The sequence below is a fragment of the Salmo trutta genome, chromosome 12 (assembly GCF_901001165.1).
Source record: "Salmo trutta chromosome 12, fSalTru1.1, whole genome shotgun sequence".
Classification (NCBI taxonomy): Eukaryota; Metazoa; Chordata; class Actinopteri; order Salmoniformes; family Salmonidae; genus Salmo; species Salmo trutta.
Window position 1 is genome coordinate 84,669,388 of NC_042968.1, and position 15,852 is coordinate 84,685,239.

Below are 15,852 nucleotides of genomic sequence, written 5' to 3' on the forward strand. Positions count from 1 at the left end.
AGCCAGTGTAGAGAGGCTAGCACTGGAGTAATATGATCAAATGTTTCGGTTCTAGTCAAGATTCTAGCAGCCATGTTTAGCACTAACTGAAGTTTATTTTGTGCTTTTTCCGGGTAGCCAGAAAGTAGAGCATTGCAGTAGTCTAACCTAAAAGTGACACAAGCATGGATTAATTTTTCTGCACCATTTTTGGACAGAAAGTTTCAGATTTTTGCAATGTTACGAAGATTGAAAAAAGCTGTCCTTGAAATACCTCTAGCACAGAGATGCAGTGCCTTAGACCGCTGCCCCACTTGGGAGCCCCTTTTTAAGTTTTCAGTTTTAGTAATGCTATCTATAGGTATTTAATCATAGTATTATAAATTATTGAATTGATTTGATTATGATGACACTTTCCTGTCGCTGTGGAAGAATTGTACAACTTTCTGTTGGCTCCCGGCTTGTGCCATTAAACCCCTGCAACTTATCAAAAACGCTACAACCCGTCTGGTGTTCAACCTTCCCAAGTTCTCCCATGTCACATTCACTAAGAGGAAGAGGAACTGCCCCTCCCTACTTATTGGCTCTGCTTAAACCCTACAACCAAACCTGAGTGATTCATTCTGACACCTCTGGTCTCTTGGCCCTCCCACCCTTTTGGGTGGGCAGCTCCCGGTCAGCCCAGTCCAAGCTCTTCTTTGTCCTGGCACCCCAATGGCGGAACTAGTTTCCCCCTGAAGCAACAGTTGAAGTCATAAATGTACATACATCTTAGCCAAATACAAATAAACTTAGTTTTCCACAATTCCTGACATTTAATCCTAGTAAGAATTCCCTGTCTTAGGTCAGTTAGGATCACCACTTTATTAAAAAATATGAAATGTCAGAATAATCTTTACATTGCCTTTACATTGTTTAACTTGGGTTAAACATTTTTGGTAGCCTTCCAGAAGCTTTCCACAAGAAGTTGGGTGAATTTTGGCCCATTTCTCCTGACAGAGCTTGTGTAACTGAGTCAGGTTTGTAGGCCTCCTTCCTCGCACACGCTTTTTCAGTTCTGCAAACAAATTTTCTATGGGATTGAGGTCAGTGGTTTGTGATGGCCACTCCAATACCTTGACTTTGTTGTCCTTAAGCCATTTTGCCACGACTTTGGAAGTATGCTTGGGGTCATTGTCCATTTGGAAGACCCAAGAACCAAGCATTAACTTCCTGACTGATGTCTTGAGATGTTGCTTCAATATATCCACATAATTTCCCTCCTCGTGATGCCATCTATTTTGTGAAGTGCAGCAGTCCCTCCTGCAGCAAAGCACCCCCACAACATGATGCTGCCACCCCCGTGCTTCCCGGTTGGGATGGTGTTCTTCGGCTTGCAAGCCTCCCCCCTTTTCCTCCAAACATAACAAATGGTCATTATGGCCAAACAGTTATATTTTTGTTTCATCAGACCAAAGTACGGTTTTGGAGCAGTGGCTTCTTCCTTGCTGAGTGGCCTTTCAGGTTATAGGACTCGTTTTACTGTGGATATAGATACTTTGTACCCGTTTCCTCCAGCATCTTCACAATGTCCTTTGCTGTTGTTCTGGGATTGATTTGCACCTTTTCACGCCAAAGTACGTTCATCTCTAGGAGACAGAACGCGTCTCCTTCCTGAGCGGTATGGCGGCTGCGTGGTCCCACGGTGTTTATACTTGCGTACTATTGTTTGTACAGATGAACGTGGTACCTTCAGGCATTTGTAAATTGCTCCCAAGGATGAACTAGACTTGTGGAGGTCTACAATTCTTTTCTGAGGTATTGGCTGATTCCTTTTGATTTTCCAATGATGTCAAGCAAAGAGGCACTGAGTTTGAAGGTAGGCCTTGAAATACATCCACAGGTACACCTCCAACTGACTCAAATGAGGTCAATTAGCCATTCAGAAGCTTCTAAAGCCATGACATTATTTTCTGGAATTTTCCAAGCTGTTTAAAGGCACAGTCAACTTAGTGTATGTAAACTTCTGACCCACTGGAATTGTGAAACAGTGAATTATAAGTGAAATAATCTGTCTGTAAACAATTGTTGGAACAATTAATTGTGGCATTTAATATCTTTTAAAATTTTATTTCACCTTTATTTAACCAGGTAGGCAGGTTGAGAACAAGTTCTCATTTACAACTGCGACCCGGCCAAGATAAAGCAAAGCGACACAAACAACAACACAGAGTTACACATGGAATAAACAAACATACAGTAAATACAATAGAGAAAAAAAAGTCTATATACAGTGTTTGCAAATGAGGTAAGATGATAAATAGGCCATAGTGGCAAAATAATTACAATTTAGGAATTAAACACTGGAGTGATAGATGTGCAGAAGATGAATGTGCAAGTAGAGATACTGGAGTGCAAAAGAGCAACAACAAAAAAATAACAGTATGGAGATGAGGTAGTTGGATGGGCTATTTACAGATGGATTATGTAAAGGTGCAGTGATATGTGAGCTGCTCTGACAGCTGGTGCTTAAAGTTAGTGAGGGAGATATGGGTCTCCAGCTTCAGTGATTTTTGCAATTCATTCCAGTCATTGGCAGCAGAGAACTGGAAGGAAAGGTGGCCAAAGGAGGAATTGGCTTTGGGGGTGACCAGTGAAATATACCTGCTGGAGCGCGTGCTATGGGTGGGTGCTGCTATGGTGACCAGTGAGCTGAGAGGGCGGGGCTTTACCTAGCAAAAACATATAGATGACCTGGAGCCAGTGGGTTTAGCGATGAATATGAAGCGAGGGCCAGCCAACGAGAGCATTGAGGTCACAGTGGTGGGTAGTATATGGGGCTTTGGTGACAAAACGGATGGCACTGTGATATACTACATCCAATTTGCTGAATAGAGTGTTGAAGGCTATTTTGTAAATGACATCGCCGAAGTCAAGGATAGGCAGGATAGTCAGTTTTACAAGGGTATGTTTGGCAGCATGAGTGAAGGATGCTTTGTTGCGAAATAGGAAGCCGATTCTAGATTTGATTTTGGATTGGAGATGCTTAATGTGAGTCTGGAAGGAGGGTTTACAGTCTAACCAGACACCTAGGTATTTGTAGTTGTCCACATATTCTAAGTCAGAACCGTCCAGTGTAGTGATGCTGGACGGGCATGCAGGTGCGGGCATTGAACGGTTGAAAAGCATGCACTTAGTTTTACTTGCATTTAAGAGCAGTTGGAGGCCACAGAAGGAGAGTTGTATGGCATTGAAGCTCATCAGGAGGTTTGTCAACACAGTGTACAAAGAAGGGCCAGAAGTATACAGAATGGTGTTGTCTGCATAGAAGTGGATCAGAGAATCACCAGCAGCAAGAGCAACGTTTGGGACATTGAGCGTGGTTTCCTAGCCTCAGTGCAGTGGGCAGCTGGGAGGAGGTGCTCTTATTCTCCATGGACCTTACAGTGTCCCAGAACTTTTTTGAGTTTGTGTTGCAGGAAGCAAATTTCTGCTTGAAAAAGCTAGTCTTGGCTTTTCTAACTGCCTGTGTATATTGGTTTCTAACTTCCCTGAAAAGTTGCATATCACGGGGGCTGTTCGATGCTAATGCAGAATGCCACAGGATGTTTTTGTGTTGGTTAAGGGCAGTTAGGTCTGGAGAGAACCAAGGGCTATATCTGTTCCTGGTTCTAAATTTCTTGAATGGGGCATGCTTATTTAAGATAGTGAGGAAGGCATTTAAAAAAAATAACCAGGCCTTCTCTACTTACGGGATGAGGTCAATATCCTTCCAGGATACCAGGGCCAGTTCGATTAGAAAGGCCTGCTCGCTGAAGTGTTTCAGGGAGCGTTTGATAGTGATGAGTGGAGGTTGTTTGACCTCTGACCCATTACAGATGCAGGCAATGATCGCTGAGATCTTTGTTGAAAACAGCAGAGGTGTATTTAGAGGGCAAGTTGGTTGGGATGATATCTATGAGGGTGCCCGTGTTTACGGCTTTGGGGTGGTACCTGGTATGTTCATTGATAATTTGTGTGAGATTGAGGGCATCAAGCTTAGATTGTAGGATGGCTGGGGTGTTAAGCATGTCCCAGTTTAGGTCACCTAGCAGCACGAGCTCTGAAGATAGATGGGGAAATCAGTTCACATATGGTGTCCAGAGCACAGCTGGGGGCAGAGGGTGGTCTATAGCAGGCGGCAACGGTGAGAGACTTGTTTTTAGAGAGGTGGATTTTTAAACGTAGAAGTTCAAATTGTTTGGGTACAGACCTGGATAGTAGGACAGAACTCTGCAGGCTATCTCTGCAGTAGATTGCAACACCACCCCCTTTGGCCGTTCTATCTTGTCTGAAAATGTTGTAGTTAGGGATGGAGATTTCAGAGTTTTTGGTGGTCTTCCCTCGGGCAGATAACGTCGGTAGTCCAGTCGTGAAGGCCCGGTGGGGCTCCGCATCGGCAGTAAAGCGGGTCCGGATAGGTGATTGTAGCCCAGGAGTGGCTGATGGAACTCTTCAGCTGGCTAGCTCCGGAATAATTGATGTTTGCTCCGGGACCGAAGTTAGCCAATAGTCACTCGGATAGCAGCTAGCTAGCTGTAAGATCCAGGTGTAAATGTCCAGAGCTTGCGGTAGAAATACGGGGATATGGAGAGAAAATAGGTCCGGTATGCTCTGGTGTGAGTCGCGTTGTTCAAAAACCGGCGATAGCTTTTCAAGGTAAAGGATAGCTGATGACCACCAACCGTGGTTAGCTGAATACTAACGTTAGCCAGTGAACTGGCTAACTTCTGTTGTGGATTTCAGATTTGAGGTGAATAATACTTATATTTTTAAACAATTGGTGAGGCGGGTTGCAGGAGAGTGTTTTGAAGTTGAGTTTTTAGAAGCTCTAAAAAGATATGCAAAGAAAATATGTAAATATATATACACACGGGACACGACAAGACGAGGACAAAGGACGTCTGACTGCTATGCCATCTTGGATAGGAACACTGAACACTGATAGGAACACATATGCATAGAAACATATGTATAAACATACATACAAAGAAACGTATGTATTAACATATAGACACAGAAACATAAGTATTCAGACCAACTGACATTTTCCCCATTTTGTTACATCACAGCCTTATTCTAAAATGTATTAAATAGCTTTTTTCATCAATCTACACACCATACCCCATAATGACGAAGCACATTTTTTTTCAAAATGTATAAAAAATAAAACACTGAAATATCACATTTACATAAGTATTCAGACCCTTTAGTTAGTACTTTGTTGAAGCAACTTTGGTAGCGATTACAGTCTTCTTGGGTATGCAGCTAAAAGCTTGGCACACATGCATTTGGGGAGTTCCTCCCATTCTTCTCTGTAGATCCTCTCAAGCTCTGTCAGGTTGGATGGAGAGCGTCGCTGCACAGCTATTTCTAAGTCTATCCAGAGATGTTCGATCGGGTTCAAGTCCGGCCTCTGGCTGGGCCACTCAAGGACATTCAGAGACTCTGGCTGTGTGCTTAGGGATGTTAACTTGTTGAAAGGTGAACCTTCGCCACAGTCTGAGGACCTGAGAGCTCTGGAGCAGGTTTTCATCAAGGATGTCTCTGTACTTTGCTCTGTTCATCTTTCCCTCGATCATGACTAGTCTCCCAGTCCTGCCTCTGAAAAACATCCCCACAGCATGATGCTGCCACCACCATGCTTCACTGTAGGGATGGTGCCAGGTTTCCTCCAGACGTGACGCTTGACATTCAGTCCAAAGAGTCTTGGTTTCATCAGACCAGAGAATCTTGTTTCTCATGATCTGAGAGTCATTTAGGTGCCTTTTGGCAAACTCCAATTGGGCTGTCATGTGCCTTTGACTGAGAAGTGTCTTCCATCTGGCCACTTTACCATAAAGGTCTGATTGGTGGAGTGCAGCAGAGATGGTTGTTCTTCTGGAAGGTTCTCCCATTTCCACAGAGGAACTCTGGTGCTCTGTCAGAATGACCATCGGGTCTTGGTCACCTCCCTGACCAATGCCCTTTTTCTTTTGATTGCTCAGTTTGTCTGTGCGGCTAGCTCTAGGAAGACTTGGAGCGAGACAAGGGGGGGGGAGGAGCAGCTGCAGGAGGGGACAAGGGACTTGAGGAGACTGGTTTGATTAATGATACATGGAAGGTGGGGTGAATTTTGAGAGAATGAGGGCGTTTTAGATGAACAGCAGAGGGGTTTATGACATGGTCAATCTCAAAGGGGCCAATGAATCGGGGAGCTAGTTCTTTTCGAAAAAACTTTGAGGCAAGTCCTTTGAAGAAAGCCATACCCTTTGGCCCGGAGTGTAGACTGGAGCTGCAGCACGACGATGGTTAGCCTTGGATTGGGTCCTGGCGGAGGCACGAAGAAGGGCAGCCCGGGTCCTCCTCCAGGTGCGACGACAATGGCGCATGTGGTCCTGGACTGAGGGCACCACTACTTCAACCTCTTGGGCAGGGAACAAGGGAGGTTGGTAACCCAGAGCACACTCAAAGGGAGACATACCTGATGAGGCGTTGATGAGGGTGTTGTGGGCATATTCCACCCAGGATAGCTGGGCACTCCAGGAGGAAGGGTTAGCTGAAGTAACACAGCGTATAGCAGTTTCCAACTCCTGGTTGGCCCGCTCGGTCTGACCGTTGGTCTAGGGGTGATATCCAGACGAAAGGCTGACCTTAATAACAAGAGCTGTGCAGAAGGCTCTCCATACCTGGGATGTGAACTGGGGTCCTCTGTCAGAAACAATGTCACTGGGGATTCCATGCAGCCGCAAAACATGGGATACCAGCAGGTCCGCAGTCTCCCTGGAGGATGGAAGCTTGGAGAGGGGAATGAAGTGAGCCGTTTTAGAAAATCGGTCAATAATAGTGAGGATGACTGAGTTACCATTTGATGGGGGAAGCCCAGTGACGAAATCCAAAACTATGTGTGACCAGCGGCGACTAGGTATGGGAAGAGGATGAAGCAGACCAGATGAAGGTTTGGTGGAGGTTTTATTCCGGGCACAGACTGAGCAGGCTGATATGAATTCCTGAGTGTCTCTCTCCATGGTGGGCAACCAAAATCACTGACACAGGAAGGCGACTGTCCGGTTCATGCCAGGGTGACAGGTGAGGGGCGTAGAATGTGCCCATTGAAGAACATCAGAACGAACTGAATCTGGCACAAACATAGCCTTACAATGTCCGTTTCTAGGATCCGGCTGGTTCAGCTGAGCCTGACGAACACGAGACTCAATCTCCCAGGAGACAGCAGCAATGATGCAAGAGGATGGCATAATGGTCTCAGGCTCTGAACTTTTGTTGTCTGCGGTGAACTGACGAGAGAGGGCATCAGGCTTGGTATTCTTAGATCCGGGTCGATAAGTGAGTGTAAAGTTTAATCTTCCAGAAAAGAATGCCCACCAAGCCTGACAAGAGTTGAGATGTTTGGCGGTCTGGATGTAGGCTCGATTTTTATGATCCGTCCACACAATGAAGGGAAGTACTGAACCCTCTTACCAGTGACGCCACTCCTCAAGAGCCAGCTTAACAACCGAGAGTTACCGGTTGCCTACGTCAAAATTTCTCTCTGCAGGTGAGAGCTTGCGGGACAAGAAGGCACAAGGATGGAGCTTCTGATCCACGCGAGAACGTTGAGACAGGACTGCACCTTCCCCGGTGTCGGAAGCGTCCACCTCGAGGACGAACTGGAGTTCTGGCTGGGTAAGAATTGGAGCAGAAGTGAAGTGGTGCTTGAGTTCCCGGAATGCTGCCTCTGCCACGAGGAACCAGTGGAATGGAGTGGTGGTTGAGGTGAGAGTGGTGAGAGGAGCTGCCAAACGACTGTAGTCACAGATGAATCGTCTATAAAAATGAGCAAACCCCAGAAAACGCTGTAACTGCTTCAGATTCGCGGGCACAGGCCACTCTGTGACTGCCCTAACCTTGGCAGGGTCCATTCGTAGCTGTCCTTGAGCAATAATGTAACCCAAGAAGGACACAGAGGAAACATGAAACTCACATTTCTCAGCCTAAACAAATAGCTTATTCTCCAATAGCCTTTGGAGAACTTGGTGGACGTGTTGCTTGATAGCCTCAATGTCCATCGAAAAAATAAGAATGTCATCCATATAGACAAAAACAAAACGCCCAATGACATCCCTCAGGACATCATTCACCAGGACCTGAAAAGCAGCTAGGGCGTTAGTGAGGCCAAAAAGCATAACGAGGTACTCAGTATGTCCAAGTGGTGTGTTGAACGGCGTTTTCCACTCATCTCCCTCTCTGATGCGGCCAAGGTGGTAGGCATTCTGGAGGTCCAGTTTAGTAAATACTGTGGCACCATGGAGGGGGGCAAAAGCAGAACTGATAAGTGGCTCGGGATACTTATTCCTGACGGTGATACTATTCAACCCACGGAAGTCTATGCATGGCCTCAGTGACCCGTCCTTCTTCTTGACAAAGAAAAATCCAGCTCCCACCGGAGAGGAAGAAGGCCTGACATGTCCGACAGCAAGTGAGTCCTGGATGTATTACTCCATGGCCTCTTGCTCGGGCGAGAGAGGTTATACAACCTGCTACTAAGGAGAGGAGCTCCAGACTGAAGCTCAATAGCACAGTTGTAAGGCCGATGAGGCGGCAGAGATGGGGTGTGGTGCATGCTGAATACAGGAGCTAGACTGTGATATTCTAGAGGAACAGAAGACAGGTCTGGGGGTTCTGGAGTGGACTGGGGTGCAGACAAGGCAGGAGGAAGGGCAGAATGTAAACAACAATGGCAAAATGTACTCCAAGTAGTATCCCTTCCGGTAGACCAGTCAATCTGTGGGTTGTGCAGCTTTAACCATGGATGGCCCAGAACCAGAGGTGAGTGAGAAGAGTCAATGAAATGAAAACGGATCTTTTCCTGGTGATTACCAGAGAGACGCAGGATAACAGGAACAGTTCTCTACAAAACACGGAAGAGTAGCTTTCCATTGAGAGCGTTGGATTCCAGAGGTGAATCAAGCAAAACAGTGTCCAGGCCCAACTGCTTAACAACCACTCGGTACAGAAAACTCTCGTTGGCGCCTGAATTGATGAGAGCAGGCAGAGGAAAAGCCTGGCTCTGCCACACAAGTTTGGCCTCAAGCAGGGGTCTGGGAGATGATGGGCAGGCGATTTGGCTCAACACTATATCCCCCACTACTGCTGAGCCCTCTCTTTTGCTGGACACAGGGCACAAGTGGAGACCAGGTGACCAACCTGTCCACAATACAGACAGCTCCTAGTACTGATACACCGCTGCCTCTCCTCTGGAGATAGACGAGTCCGGCTGAGCTGCATGGGTTCAGGATTGGAACCTGTCTGGTGATGTGATGTAGTCGGTGAAATTGAGCAAGGCACAGAAGCAGACGTTATGGGACATGCAACCCTACCTCCCCTCTCCCTCCGACGCTCACGGAGACGGTTGTCAATGCGGATAGTGAGAGAAATTAGTTTGTCAAGTCCATCAGGCTCCTCTCTGGATACCAACTAGGTCTCAAGGACCCTCAAGGACGAGGAGTGCGTTCCGGAATACTCCCTGAAGGACCTCTTCATTCCAGCCGCTCTCTGCGGTGAGGGTGAGGAACTCACATGCCATCTCAGCCACATTCTGAGAACCTTGACGAACGGACAGAAGTCATTTAGCAGCATCCTTTCCACAGACCGGGTGGTCGAAGACATTCCTCATCTCGTCTTTGAATCCATTGTAGGAGAAGCAGATAGATGACTGTCTCTCCCAAACCGCAGTGGCCCAGGAGAGCATAAGAGTAGGGCTGTTGCTCAAACACTAGTGAACGTTGTACAAGAAAGGCTCTGCAAAGCCCAAGATTGCCATCATAGCGCTCAGGAGTCGGAACAAAAGGCTGTGGAGAAGAGGAACTGGAGACAGGTTGTGAATTCTGGACGGAGGTTTGGATCTGTAGGTCAGACAGGCTCAGTGAAAACTCCTTGATGTTCTCCAGCAGGGTTTTCAGGGCTTGGTTATGTTGGTCAAGAAGGGTGCCTTGACCAACAAGAATTTGGTGAAGAGTTGGAGAGTCTGCTGGGTTCATCTTTTGGCCAGATCGTACTGTTATGCGGAGCGAACACAGGGGAACCCAAGAGCGGACTCAGATGCAGAAGCAGGGATGAATGAACCAAAATGTTTATTGTACACAGAGAGATATGGAGTGCAGAACCGGGGTAGCTCAGATGAGTTGCAGAAAAACCCAAAGTGTAGAGTGTGGTTGTAGTTGACTGAGTTGAACAGGGTAAACAGGTCCTGAGGCGAATCCAAGGTGGTAGTGGTGAGTGAAGTCCAGAGCAAGGTGGTTGGTGGTGAGATGTGGTACAAGAGACAGGAGCCAGAGACAGAGCGGTACTGCAACGAGAGGACAAAACGGTGTAAGGCAGGGAAACAAGCACAGCAGGGCAATAGGATCTTGAGAACTGACAAAAGGCTAGTATAACAACTGACTGAGCAGAGATTACAATCTGGCAGAGTGGAGGTGGCAGGAATGAGTATATGTAGAGGTCTTGATTTATGGGACGATTTGCAGCTGATAGGGATCTGCTCTGACTCCACCACACCTGTCTCCAACCATCCAATCACACCGAGAGAGAGAGAGAGAGAGAGAGAGAGAGAGAGGATGAGACAATGAGAGAGAGAGAGAGAGGGAGACGAGAGAGAGAGAGGAGAGAGAGAGAGAGAGAGAACGAGGAGGAGGAGAGAGAGAGAGAGAGACGAGAGGAGAGAGGGAGGGAGGGGAGAGGAGAGCAGAGAGAGGGAGGGAAGAGACGAGAGAGAGAGTAGGATAGAGATGAGAAGAGAGAGTAGGACGAGATGAGAGAGAGAAGACAGACAGAGAGAGAGAGAGAGAGAGCAGAGAGATGAGAGAGAGACAGAGAGAGAGAGAGACAGAGAGAGACAGACAGGACAGACAGACAGACAGACAGGACAGGACAGACAGACAGACAGACAGACCAGGACAGACAGACAGAGAGGGAGAGATGAGATGAGAGATGAGGAGAGAGATGCAGGTTGGAATACACCAGCGGGGACACCAGAGGGCGTAGTGGGAGCTGATGTGACAGGTTGGTTCCAAACTTGTTCTGTTTAAGAATGATGGAGGCCACTGTGTTCTGGGGACCTTCAATGCTGCAGAAAGTTTTTGGTACCCTTCCCCAGATCTGTGCCTCGACACAATCTCTACGGACAATTCCTTCGACCTCATGGCTTGAATTTACCACAGGTGGACTCTAATGAAGTTGTAGAAATATCTCAAGGATGATCAATGGAAAAGGATGCACCTGAGCTCAATTTCGAGTCTCATAGCAATGGTTCTAAATAATTATGTAAATAAGTAATTTATATAATATATATTACAGGACCAGTGAAAAGTTTGAACACACCTACTCACCGAAGGGTTTTTTCTTTATTTTTACTATTTTCTCCAACGTAGAATATTAGTGAAGACATCAAAACTATGATGTAACACATATGGAATCATGTAGTAACCCAAAAAGTGTTTAATAAATCAAAATATATTTTAGATTTTAGATTCTTCAAAGTAGCCACCCTGCCTTGATGACAGCTATGCACACTCTTGGCATTCTCTCAACCAGCTTCATGAGGTAGTCACCTGGAATGCATTTCAATTAGCAGGTGTGCCTTGTTAAAGTTAATTTGTGGAATTTCTTTCCGACTTAATGTGTTTGAGCCAATCTGTTGTTTTGTGACAAGGTAGGGTTGGTATACAGAAGATAGCCCTATTGGTAAAAGACCAAGTCCATATTATGGTAAGAACAGCTCAACTAAGCAAAGTGAAACTAAAGTCCATCATTACTTTAAGACCTGACATCTCAACATCAACTGTTCAGAGGAAACTGTGTGAATCAGGCCTTCATGGACATTAGACCAGTGGAAATCTATCCTTTGGTCTGATGAGTCCAAATTGAGATGTTTGGTTCCAACCGTGTCTTTGTGAGACGTAGAGTAAGTGAACGGATGATCTCTGCATGCATGGTTCCTACCGTGAAGCATGGAGGAGGATTTGTGATGGGGTGGGGGTGCTTTGCTTGTGACACTGTCTGTGATTCATTTAGATTTCAAGGCACACTTAACCAGTATGGCTACAACAGCATTCTGCAGCAATACACCATCACATCTGATTTGCGCTTAGTGGGACAATCATTTGTTTTTTCAACAGGACAATGAACCTACAACACCAGGCTGTGTGAAGGGTTATTTGACCAAGAATGAGAGGGATGGAGTGCTGTATCAGATGACGCTGGCCTCCACATCACCCACTCAAACCTAATTGAGATGGTTTTGGGATGAGTTGGACCGCAGAGTGGAAAAGGAAAAGCAGCCAACAAGTGCTCAGCATATGTGGAAGTCATTCAAACTGTTGAAAAAGCATTCCAGGAGAAGCGGTTGGGGAATGCCAAGAGTGTGGAAAGCTGTCATCAAGGCAAGGGTGCTGCTACATTTAAAGAATCAAAAATATAAAATAGATTTGATATGTTTAACACTTTTTTTGGTTACTACATGATTCCATAGTGTTATTTAATAGTTTTGATGTTGTCGTGACGTGTATTAGTTAATGTGACGACTGTTGCTCATCGAATGATTAACGGTTATAATTACGTGATTAAATGAATTAAGCAATGAATCAAGCATTATCACTCATTAACCTGGGGCACCATGGGAACATTGTTTTGATTGAGTGTCTATTTCCCAAATTAACTCAAAGGATATCAGAATATCGATTACAACAGTCGCTAAATTAATCATTTCCTCTACAGTCTCATAATCTGAACGCGTATAATCCGGGAATCTGCACGACCGGGCTTTACCACTGAATTTACCCCCCAATCTTAGTTGATTATTTATTTACTAGCAAGCTAAAATGATGATAAAATGCACATACACAAAACACAGTCAGCTATTGATTAGGACTTAGTATAAACGGGCCAACACACTATGGCGCTTGTTACCCAAAATGGGATTTAAAGAGAGAGAAATAAAGGAAGTACACAGAGAAATATACATTTGGGTCATTTGTCAGCCATGCTTATTTAAAATTAGCCTTGCCCCGAACTGCCGCTCTTATGGGTCAGAATATAATGATGTAATTACGTGTTGGAGTTCTCAGGTGGGAGCTCCGCGTGGGTCGTTTAGGCTTCTAAATGACGCACTTCTTCTCCGGCGCAACCTCTCTGGTTGTCCTCACGATGTCAGTGTCCTTCTTGGCTAAGTGGTCTGATCCTCACCCTTGATCGGAAAGGGGTCTTCTGAGGACAGAACAGCTCTGTAGCTCAGAGCTCACAGCTTCGGCTCGAATGGTGTCGATACCACGATTCAATGGAGAGTGGAGGCTGGGGTGGTTCGGCTTGAATTCACCCGCTTAGACACAGCTACTCGTCCGTAGCTCGTGTAGAAAAAATATTTCTTTGTCTTCAACCTTGTGTTTCGTTTTTGGGGTTCGTCGACTTTGTTAGACCTTAGCTGCCAGCTTGGGGTCAATAGTCTCCTATTTAATTCTTCACTCTCCTGTCTTATACCTCGGGTCAGAAGTGGGTGTAACCGCCTTTAGGGCAATTCTCTGGGCGGACCAAGTAAAGGGGCAAGGCTTAGATTTGGCTAAAAATCCGATTTTAGACACTAACTTCACATTTCATCTTTACCAAAACATTCTGTTTGATTTGGATATTTTCCAAACAGCGTACAATGTATAAACATCAGGCATATACTGGGAAAACTCTTAAAGGTACAATGTTTTCATAATAACGTCATCTCTTAACCTTTAAAAACAAATACAAAAGTTACATACATTTTAATATTCCACTTTTCGTCATAACCACCATTGTGGCTGACGGAAACCATTGTTCCAAAGTCCCTTTATTGCATGTTTAATGTTCTGACGGCCAGTTCTCCATTGTTAGGACAAAGGAATTTCTTGTGGCCTAAGTTTTATTATAGGGCGTGAGGTGTCATAAAACCCCCACATCTTCAGACCCCTAGATCTCTCCTCCTCTGTTGGGGGTTTGGGAGATAATCTGTAGGGTGGTGGTCTCCTGTACCCTGACCTGATCAGGACAGTCATGACAGTCCCCCTCTGGTAGGTTCAACTTGGAATGATTCTGCATGTTGCAACCCACCATAAGAATGACCATCGGATGTCCATGGTCTGTTGGATCATCAGAGCAGCCCCCCCCCCCCTTAGTGGTTCCCCTGGTAGGCTTTCCGCAAGCTGTGGTCACCACCAGAATGGATCAGGAGGTCTGGCAGTGGCTCTGTGTTCCGCCCGTCGTCCGGTTATCCGGTTAGTGGACCTAGGCAGTAACTTTGGCAGACGTTAATAACGCACAAACACTCAGGCAATACTCATTACATTTCCTCCCCAAACGAGCGGTTGTCCTTGGTCTAAGGCTTCCTAAGTGTCAAGGTAATGAAACGAAAAATTGGAATAAAAACATAAAATATACAAAATATGTCTACCCACACCTTAATCATCTAATATGGACTATGTTCTATATATGTCCAAGGCCTTGGCTAAATAGCTCTATCATGGCATTGTCTCTAATGTCATGTCTAGGTTGATCCTACTTGCAGGTGGGTAGTTAAGGCACTTGGAAAAACTTGGCCCCTGAAGGCCAAAGCTTTACATAGGGACATTACTGGGGCTGACCTAGCGAGTTCGGGAGAGGAGGCTGGGACTGGGCCCTGTAAGAGGGTTTCCGGATCATTGCCACCTTTCCAAAAATCGGGATCGCTTCCGTCCCACGGGTGATCCTAGTATAAGACCTCATTAGGTCTTCCATTGCACGTGTGCGCCTGTGTACGTAGTAGGTGCACCCGCCAAGGGAAATGAGACCAAGGATCATGGTAACAGTCAGGATACTGTCCGGCACCGTCCAAGAGCGGGCGACAGACCAATCTTTTGGTCTGTAGTCAGTCGGGTCGACTAACAGTGCCTCATCCAGTACGCTAAGATCAACAGTCATGGGTCCCTCGTACTGGATTTGGTATTGAATAGCTTGTGGTAACTCAAGGGAACGTTTAGCAAAAGCGTCCGGCATTTCAATCTCTGTGTCTATCCGGTCGTCGGGAAGGTGGTATAGAGCGAGGTCGTCTACGTGAATAATCGCCCCCTCTGGTACCGTAACAAAAACAGTCTGGTTGGGGAGGTTCAATTGGGTGATGGAGTCATGGCGTTCGTAAGTCATAGTGGCGGACGCGAACGGTGTGTTGACCAACCATCGGTTCCCTACCACCTCCACTTGTGTGGTGGTGGCCCCATCCCTGGCTGTTAGTTTGGCTCTACAGCGTTCTTCGCTGGTGATAGCTTTAATACCACAAAGACGCTCAGTGTTATCCCTGACAAATGGTTTGCTAGGACAAAGGTAGTGGACATCTTTGGTTAGAGTACACATTAGCAGGTTAGGGGTGAGATAGAAATCTGGGTTGTTTTCCTGGTAAGCTACAACTGGGGGCGTGGCAATCTTTACGTGGTACTGTCGCGCCAAATCCTACATTGAGAACCGTTTTCAATCTATAGATATTCTCCAGTTCAACAACCGGCAGCGTCAGTAGAAAACCCACTTCATTACGATCAACATCAACGTGTATTGGGATGGCCGACCCCAGACTATAGGCCAAATGTGATTGTAACGGCCTTAGTGTGGTTGAAGTAGCTGAGGTCAATATGTCGTGCACCATTGAGAGGGGCACTAGATATGAGGGGATTCTATTCATGGCCAAGTGGTCCATAGAAGAGCTAACTTCACGGAGAAAATCCTCCAGTAACAATCGAACCAATTGGACATGGGCATAGTCATGGTTCATGACCTCTGCTAGCTTTCCTACAGACAGGATAGTTTTGTTCAGGAGAGTAGCGTGTGTGTTGA

The 15,852-nt window shown here is 46.1% G+C and overlaps 1 pseudogene; it reads left to right on the plus strand.

Moving 5' to 3' along the window:
* Positions 1-7,562: 7,562 nt before the first annotated feature.
* Positions 7,563-15,852, plus strand: part of LOC115202646 (calcium/calmodulin-dependent protein kinase type II subunit alpha-like) — a 37,901-nt pseudogene continuing 29,611 nt past the window's right edge.